Raw genomic sequence first — 10,088 nt, 5'->3', positions numbered from 1 at the left:
TACATTTCAGTCAATTTGAAGTGAACTTTTCAAGGTCTCCTTTGAAAGTAATTCAATAATTTATTAATGCTTATCTTTACTCCCACTCCCTAAAAATATTACTTTTCTGTCAAAACATTTTCTTCTTTTTCCAACCCACAGCTGACACAGGTTCCTATCAGAATTCAAACAGATGCAGCACAGCAGTTTAATCATTAATTTCTTTCAAATAATGAAATAAAAAGACATAAGCAATAACTGTTTATACTAACATTGTCATCCGCATTGTTTGAGAGTGAAAAGATGACGCACAGAAATCATATGTAACCAGGAGCGCTTCTAGAAGAATTTCGTTTTTGGTGGTTGGAGGGCTTTGGTTGGTTTGCGGGGGATTTGGTAGTTGCTGCATTAATGCACCCTCGAAACTTTTAAGGGGATTTAAGACATCAATGATAATAATAATAATAATAATAATAATAATAATAATAATAATAATAATAATAATAATAATATGTCTTGTTTACCCAGGGTAGCCTCATCCGTATTCATACTGTTCTCCCTGAGGGCCCTGAGCCCCCCCCCAAAAAAAAAGAGAACCGTTACTGCATACGTTGAGATTTGTGTCGTATCTGAATGCATATTTGCAATGTGCTCGTTGAACTTTCGTCCATTACCCTAATACTAGCCTATAATCTAGGCGGAGTGCCGAGCTTTACCCTAATACAGGCTCATTGACGCATAATATAAAAACACTTATAACGATACCTTCAATATATAGTGACAGGTTATGAACATTTTATCAGCATGCTAAACAATCTAAGTCCATATAGATATCCTATGCCATTATTTTTAACATTTCAATGTTATAATGATAGATAAATTATATATCACACAAGCTTGCTTGGGAATGGTTTAATCAGTAAAAAATAATGTAAGGCCTGACCCTCTTTCGTAAATTGAAGTATCGATAACAACTGCCACTGATCTATTAATAAATTACCATATAACTAAACGAATGCAAGTATTTCAGTAGCTAATGATAAGTATTGTATCTTAAAATATCAAGATTTATGTAAAAGGGCCCAGTGTGCAAAATTATTGGTGGGTCTATTCTTGGAGGATATACGTGTATTATGGGAGACAATCATTTTTGTTTAAATGCATGTGACTGCTTTTAATTGTAATGCAAAACGAAGAGATAAAAATACATGAGGTGTGTGTGTGGGGGTGCGCGCGCCATTGTGTGTGATAGTTTTCTTGTAATCAATTTTATATTGATGATGATCGAATATTTTGCATTTTAAATTGTTTGATTTGTATTTGATTGTATTGTAGGGTAGGGGCTGTGCGCGCGTGCTCGCGCGTGTGTTTTGGTGTGGGTGTGGGTGTGTGTGTGCGTGCGCGTGCGTGTGCGTGTGTGTGTGTGTGGGTGAGCGTGTGTGTGTGTAAATCCAAATGGAGGATTCCCTCAAAATGCAGTTGCGGTCGATAGTTAAGGGTAAAGTTTCAACTTCGACAATTATGATCATTCAGTGCGCTCAACAATAGATAGAAACAGTAAATAGAAATAATACAAAATAATAACAATTGTATTAAAACACTATTAGTACTACTTCTAATTTTGATAATAAACATAATGATAAGGAAACAAAAAAGAAGATGGAGAAAAGGAGAAGAAGAATAAAAAGAAAGATAAGAAGTAAAAATAAGCAGAAAAAAGGAAGTAACAATTATTATCACACCCAAATCGTAGTTTCACTACATTGCACATCCGCCCTCATATAGTTTGAAACAAGATCGTCACTTTTAAGTGGTCAAGTTGGTACCCTTTTATTAATTCTGACGGTACTTCATCATGTTTATAGCAGCGAAGCACTTGGAATAACCGTGAACCTCGGTTAATACATCGTCGGATTGAGAGTTTGAATTTCTGGTTCCAGATAGGGGTGCAAGATGCCTGCGCCCGTCTTTGGGGAGGTGGGGACAACTTCGCCGGGGGCAGCATCATCGGTTCGAGCTGAACGCATGATAGCATTACTGAAAATCATGTTATGATGTATCCTCTTCTATCGTCTATACATGTTGCCTTTCACCTTCTCCATTTCTATCCCTCCCCCCCCCCCTCCTCCCCCCCCCCCCTCTCTCTCTATTTCTCTCTTTCTCTTTCTCCATCTCTCTCTCTCTCTCTCTAAATATATATATATCCTTAATTTTCTCTTTCTTTGCTATCAGATGGGGGCACCTGGCCCCGTAGCCACCCACTGCAGAAGAATAGCCGGAAATTTTGCATTTTTTTCATCATCAGTTTAAGAAAACGCCCCATTCTCGTCTGAGGGGGCGGCAGGGGGTTCCCTATAATGTTTTTCGAGATGCAGGTCAAGGAACGTTTGAAGGCCATTTTACTTGAAGAATAACTCGATACGGTGCTAGAGGAGAGGTGAATCATCATTATCATTTTAGTTCCCTGTAACATCGGTGATCTTGTTTGGAGCTTGGAAAGACGTATAATTTGAAGAGGTAAAATGGTGCCCTTTCTGCTCGCTTTGATCATAATTGGAGTCGCAGCTAGGACGAAAGGTAAGTGACCATTTCCATGGTACATTTCATCCGATGATAGGTACATGCAACGATGAGCTTATCGATAAAACAGCAATTGTATGATAACAAAATATGAGGCTTAATAACATGTTAAGTTAGTCAGGCTTTTCGAATGTTATGTTGATTGAATCTTTTCGAGATATGATAAGTGTATTCTTCAAAGATTATTTATGCTCTACACTTTTTAAACATTCAAATATCACTTATATAATAGATATTACTAAACGTACAATACTCAAATAGTAATAGAAAGGCTATATATATGCGCTTAGCATTTTTACAAGATGCTGATAAGTAATGCCTCCAAAGTGTTATTGTAAATTAAGCTAAGTTTAAAAGAAATTTAGTTTTTATATCTACCAGTCATCATTAACGGCACATTAACAAGCGTTGTAAAGTACATAGTTTTCAAGAAAACATGTAAAAATACAAAAGTGATTTAACCCTCCCTTCCTTTCTCTTCTCACCCGCCCCCCCCCCCCCTTCCCACTTGTTTCCTTTTCTCTGATTCTCACTTTCCTTCTCTCTCTCTGTCTTTCAACCTACATGTCTTCCCATCTAAATCTATATTTATCTATATTAATCTCTCTCCCTTGCTCCCTCCTTTACCCCATCCCCTCTCTCTCTCTCTCTCTCTCTCTCTCTCCCTTACAATCTCTTGTTTTTCTTTCTACTATCTCTATCTACATCTCTCTTCTACTCCGCTCCCTTTCACTCTCACCTTTTCCCCTTGCTATTCCTCCATAAACATTCCACCACTCCCTTTGTCTCTCTCCGCCTCAAAGCTCGGCGAAACACCGGCAACATCCCGGGCGACGACGAAGACGGGTACCAACTCGACGTCAATCTCTACGAACTCTGTCACGACATGACAACATATGACGGCGGGATGGTCGACTTCGTGGTCGAAAACATCTGCCCGTTGGTCTTCGGTGATGAGGAGAAAGGCTCTCACTGGCCGGGCAGTGGGCCTGATATTTCAACCTTCACAGATTTAGGTATGTTTGTGATATGTTGATGATGATGATGATGATTATGATGATGATGATGGCGAGAATAGGGAGGATGATGATATCAATGAAGATGATTCACAGCTTTTCTATGGCGCCATAATATGCCTGTTAAAAAATTATTCAAAGGTGCAGGCTCGTGCACTCTTTGTTGGTTGGTCTAATTAATGTATTCATGATGTGGTCCAAGTAGGTCGATTATTTAGGGCCATAGAATAAAAAATGGTTTCCCTGGAATGTTTTGAATATTCCTAAAAATGTACGTTGACAACAAATTGTTGAAATATTCAGATGAATCACGAATTTATATATTAAAATTCTCTCTCTCTCTCTCCCTCTCTTTCCCATCCTCTCTCTCTCTCCCTCTCTTTTCCTCCCACTCGCCCTCCCTCTCTCCCTCCATCTCTCCCTCCATCTTTCCCTCCCCCCAAACCCTCTCGCTCCCTCCTTCTCTCCCTCTCCCAAATCCCTATCACTTCTTCCCTCTCTCTCTCTCCCTCTCCCTCCATCCCCTCCCTCCATCCCACGATCCCTCACGTTCATCATTCTATCCATCTCTCCCTCCACTACTGATCCCAACCCTCCCTCATTGACCCCCCCCCCCTTGTCTCCATACACCCCTCCATTCATCTCTCCCTCTTTCCCTCCCTCCATCCATCCAACCTTCCCCTCACTACCAACCATATCCCTCCATCGATATACGTCCTCCATTCATCTGCTCTATCAAACCTTCCCTTCCTCCTTCCCTCCCTCCTTCCTTCCCCTTCCCTTTATCCGTCCACTCCTGTATGCCTTTCTACATCCCTCCATGTATATCTCCTACTCTCCGTCCTTCCCCATCTCCCTCCCTCCACCAATACACCCTTCTACCCACCCATCCCTCCTTCTCTCATTAATCTCTCCCTCTCTCGAGATATTTCCCCCTCCCCCCTCCCACCCTCATCCTTCCTCCTTCTCTACTCACTCCTGTCCCCTTCTCCCTACTCGTGTACCGCCCTCTCTCCTTCCCTACTTATTCTTCCTCCCTTCATCAATCCATATCTCACTCTCTGCTCATCACCTCTTCTTCCAATTCACCCTCCGTTCATCCATCTATCCCTCCATCCATCCTTCTATCACTCCATCATCTTCTCACCTCCCCAGTCCAAGCGCTCTCCCCCAAAGTCATTTTCCAGATACTCATCAGAGCGATGGTCGAGAGTACCTGCAAATCCGAGAGCAAAGGGCAAAGGCTAGATTCCTTCTGTCGTTTCCATCGGGACGGCATCAAAGTCAGCGGCCTAGATGGTGGTAGTGGTAGTGGTAGTGGTAGTGGTGATGGTAGTGGTGATGGTAGTGGTGATGGAAGTGATAATAGAAGTGGTAGTGGTGATGGTAGAGGTGATGGAAGTGGTAATATAAGTGGTAGTGGTGATGGTAGTGGTGATGGTAGTGGTGATGGTAGTGGTGATGGTAGTGGTAATAGAAGTGGTAGTGGTGATGGTGGCTATGGCTTTTCCGTTAATTGGAGTAGTTTGGTTGACGGTGACAGTTTCTGGTAAATAAAGAAGAAAAATCATGAATCGTTTGACACATTAATTTTGAATTGCGATTATTAGTCAAATAGTTAAAATGGATGATGTTTATGTAGTGCTACACACAACATGCTTTGGTCTTGACATGCTTGATGTAAGGAGTTCCATGCGGCTATACTTTTTCAAAATAAAAGCTTCAAATGTTACTTCTACAAAGAGATATTGCAATTTTAAGTTTCAGTGAACAGCGATACGTCTTTTATTTATTTTATTTTTTATTTATTTCTAATCTTTTGACAGGGTAACCCATACACCAATAAGTAGTGGTAATCCATGGGGCCCTGAATAAACATGAACGTATTTACATCAAAAAGCATAACGTTTATACAGAACAGTTAAAAAATAATACTCGTTTGCAAAATAAACATATATCATTAACCTAGTCATCATAACGCGACTTAACTCAAACTGTTTGTCTAGTGTCATCCATTTAAGACTTGTGAACAAATCAGCCGACGGTGTGTCATATGTCTTGTTCAATATTATTCTTACGGCCCTCTTTTGAATTTGTTTGCAACTTAGTATGAGAATGAAATCTGTTCAACCATACAACAGATCAGTAATTTTATCGTGGCAACAGTAGACTGTTATAAAAAATAACTTTAAGGATTTTTTAGGCAAAAAAACTCTTTGCTCTCTTAATCATGGTAATGTTTTTCTGGACTTACGTTTTCGACTTGTTTAGACCATTTCAATTCTTCATCTATCAAAATTCCTAAGCATTTGGTGAATTGAATTCTTTTGATCAAATTGCCATTTAACGAAATGATGAAAGGTTCAATATTCCTGATTATAGCACTAGAGCCTATCAACATGACACAATTTTTGTCAGTGTTAAGAACGAGACGATTTTCCTTAATCCATGCTTGTTGAGTAAACTAGATAACGCCTCGTATATATCCCCTCGCATAGAATAGGGCTATTTATATTTCGTGCCACATTTATTCAAAATCGAACGCAGAAAAAAAGATGAATAAATCGATGATTGATACTACAAAAGTAAAAGAATAGCAACGAGTACAGAGTAACTTTAAAGCTTTCCGTCTTTCGAGCATTATTCTTTCGCGCGCTTTGTTCCTTTAGCATCCGTTTTGATTATGTATTGTCCAATTTCGGCTTTCTGTTCATTATTGCAAATTACTCTGATGAATGCAAGACGAAGAGCTTGAGTATATTTTAGTCGTTGCTATTCACCAAGTTCGCAAAATAGATAGTAGAGAGAATCTATATATATGATTTAGGCAGAGGAGGCTGCTAGAAATGCGAAAAAGTCATAACTTCTCAATTGTATTTCTTTAATTTGTCTTGCTAGATATTTGTTTCAGTAAATTAGTACCACGTTTGACCATCTTTGTGGGAGTTTTCTAGGGCATTATGAGTTTAATTGGAATTGTAAGTTCTTTCGGCTCAGATACCAAACCGGGTGTTTTCTTCTTCTTTATCTAGACCTTGCAATACGGTTTGATATTTCTCCTTTTCATTTTATGCTTGACAGAATTACATCTTGTTTTTTTTTCTGTTTGTTTGTTTGTATATTTATACTGACGATAAAATCAATCTTAACGGAATTTTCATGTGTTCATGGTAGTTTCCAGAGTATCTCAGTCTACTATTATGATCATATTTTATTCAACTTTTTTGTCTACGTGTAAGTGAATGGAAAACGAGGGCAGCACGGTCCTACATTTATTTACTTAGCTCTGTGCTATACTTGTTAGAGAAATGTAAAGCGTATTACAATTTACGTCAATAACGTCATCATAACAACAACAACAATTTTTTTTAAAACCAACCCTTGTAGTAAGTTCATTTGAATAAAAGCAGACAAATCAGAAAAACATACTGGCAAAAGTTTGAAATACATCGGACCAATAACAATAAAGTTATGAATGTTTGAAATAAAAGATCATTACAGCCATGTGTATGTCAAACAGGCAATTTTGTTAGTGAGTTGTGACATGATTAGTGAAGGGATGAGGAAGAGAGAAGAGGGGGAGAAGAGATGAAGGGAGTGAGAGAGAGAGAAGAGGGAGATCAGAGAGAGGGATGGGGAGAGAGAGAGAGGAAGCAAAGGAGAAAGAGGGGGAGAGGGGGTGAGAGAGTATTATCATTCTACACATCCTTGTATGAAGGATGGAGACGGATATAGAAGAGATGATTACTGCAGGTAGGTTCTCTTTTGAAAGTACTTTTGCATTCAAGTTTATGCTCAAGTTCATGTTTTCGTTCATAGCTGACCTTTGAAATAAATGACAATTTTCTGAGTGTAGCCTTTTTATTGACTCACACGGTATAGCTGAGGCGATGAGCTGAGCTTAATTAACGCGAATTGATTGTGAATTCGAGTACTCCATATAGATGATGTCATCGAGTCGATAGCTATTTTTTGTTGTTGAAAACTTCTGATTTTTAAAGCTTTAGATTTCGAATTTTTAGAGAGCTGTATCTCTTCTGACAGACACTAAAATAGCACATTATTGACTCAAAAGCTTTCCATTGATATTCAATTTATATATTTAATTTTACACTTTTCGACAGGGTCTTCAGCTTTTCACAATGACATTTTGTTTAATATAATAATTATTTAAGAACCTCATCCGGAGGGGTGTTGCGTCGAGGCAGACAATTGACAAAAGCCAGATACCACCTCCTCCCCCCCCCCCTCCCATGACGATTGTTGGTTGACGTTTCTCGAATTAGTTTTGTATATAAGCCTTTTGATTGAATGAATGATAAAAATGAAACAAAAATGACAAAAAATAGGGTGTTTTCGTAAGTCATGACTCTTTTTTTTTCTCTTTAATAGTTTCTGGGATAAACAAAGCACAGGACAGATACTTAAGTATACATTAGAACATTTCATACGAACTCGAACACATAACAGATCGTTTTGGATGACCATTTAATATTTACGATAAATATTTCAATTGTTTATCAAATATCTTAGTTTCTCTGTCAACCAATTCATTACTAATGCACCATAGATTTAATACTTAATAACTATTTCCATAGCTGCATTCAATATGATAAACTCTTCGAAATTCTTAACAAGATAGCTTTAAAATATCCACGTACATAATTGTTGTCGCAACGCAACGCCATTTCATATAACTTGGCATTACACATGCACATACATGAAGTGTACTTATCATCTTAAAGGTTTTACTTCTGATGAATTGATCACTTTTCCTTAAGTGTTCCTTAATTGTGTGAGTGTAACAAATGTCAAGAAGATAATCTTATTTTCTATGCAAAATTATATTAATGTTGTATACCTGACATTTCACATTTACACTATTCTAATGAACGCTACGCACTTACTTACATTTACATCGATATATTTACATAGAAATCGCAAACATACAACTGAACAAGACAGATAAGGGTATAAAGTCAATTTCGAATATTTGCATACAGGTTTGTTATATATCTCGCGTTCAAAATGTTTATAAACATCCAATTGAAGGTTCGACTAATGAGAAAGCATGGGTGTTATCGCTTTTTTAAAAACACAATTTACAATGAAACTGCAGACTCCTGTAGTATGTACAAATATAAGAATAATTGTAATGTATATACAATACAGAATATGCCTCTGAATGTTGCAATGCATCTTCATGATATTACTTTTGTATACCTGACATTTCACATTTACACTATTCTAATGAACGCTACGCAGTTATTTACATTTACATCGTTATATTTACATGGAAATCGCAAACATGCATCTGTACAAGACAGACCAGAGTATGAGATCACTTTCGAATATTTGCATACAGGTATGTCATATATCTTGCGTCATATTTAAAATCATCCAAATGACGGTTCGACTACTGAGAAAGCACGGGTGTTATATCGCTTGTGTAATAATTGTAATGTATATACAATACAGAATATGCCTTTGAATTTTGCAATATGTACCTTCATGAATTTAAAACAGATTATAAAATCATAAATCTGTTTGATCGATGGATCGTTTATTTTTATTCAGACGTAGTAAAATATTTAAACACGTTAGCACTGTTTTGGTTGATTCAAGTTATTTGTTATATTTACAGAACTTAATAGGGATTAAACTCCCAAAGTAAGAAAAATCCACTTGATAATCGTATGCAGAAACATCAAGGTAGAATGTTTGGCTTCTGAATTTTCGATACCGGTCATTCCAGATTAAAGATTCGAGATATTAGATTTTAACCATAACTATTGAAAAAAACATCAAAACAATAATACAAAATACAGTAGAGAATATGGAAAGGACCATTAGAAAAGCAAATTGTTGTGAAAAATGGACCTAGAAAAAAAAAGAAAATACAGAAACTAAATTACACAAAGAAGCACATACACTAGATGTTAACAGGCACACAAACAGTCGATTGTAACTATCCTAAGTAACCACACAATTCGATGAGTTATTTAATAAATAAGTACGACAAAGCTTTTTAAACGTAGAAAAAGTTGAACTTGATCAGATGTGTTTATCTAACTGACTCCAAAGTGTTATCCCAAAATAAGATAATGAGTCTGGAGACGATGCCAATTTTACTTTCGATAAATGATGGTGATGTATTTAATGAGATGGATGTGACTGAAAATTTGAATATGGAACATAATTTCAGTTCGAAAATCATGAATGCCAATATTTACGCTTTGTAAACTAAAATAAAAATAAAGAAGAAACATGGAGAGGCATAGTACTCTGCCCTCCCCCCCTTCCTCTCCGAGCGCTGCTTTTGCTTGTGTCTTAGAATGATTTATTTTCGTTCCTATGTAAGAATTGTTATATGCAAGACTATTTTTTTCATTTCATTTCATTACTTTGCTCATATTTCTCATGTTACATTTCCAAATAAAGTACGAGTTGTTTTTTGTGTGATGAAATAACAATCAATAAAACATAATACATAACATAAAGATAAGTGGTCAA

The sequence above is a fragment of the Strongylocentrotus purpuratus genome, unplaced genomic scaffold, assembly GCF_000002235.5.
Source record: "Strongylocentrotus purpuratus isolate Spur 01 unplaced genomic scaffold, Spur_5.0 spur5_scaffold_18, whole genome shotgun sequence".
NCBI classification, from domain to species: Eukaryota; Metazoa; Echinodermata; class Echinoidea; order Camarodonta; family Strongylocentrotidae; genus Strongylocentrotus; species Strongylocentrotus purpuratus.
Note: the sequence above shows the minus strand (reverse complement) of the source record.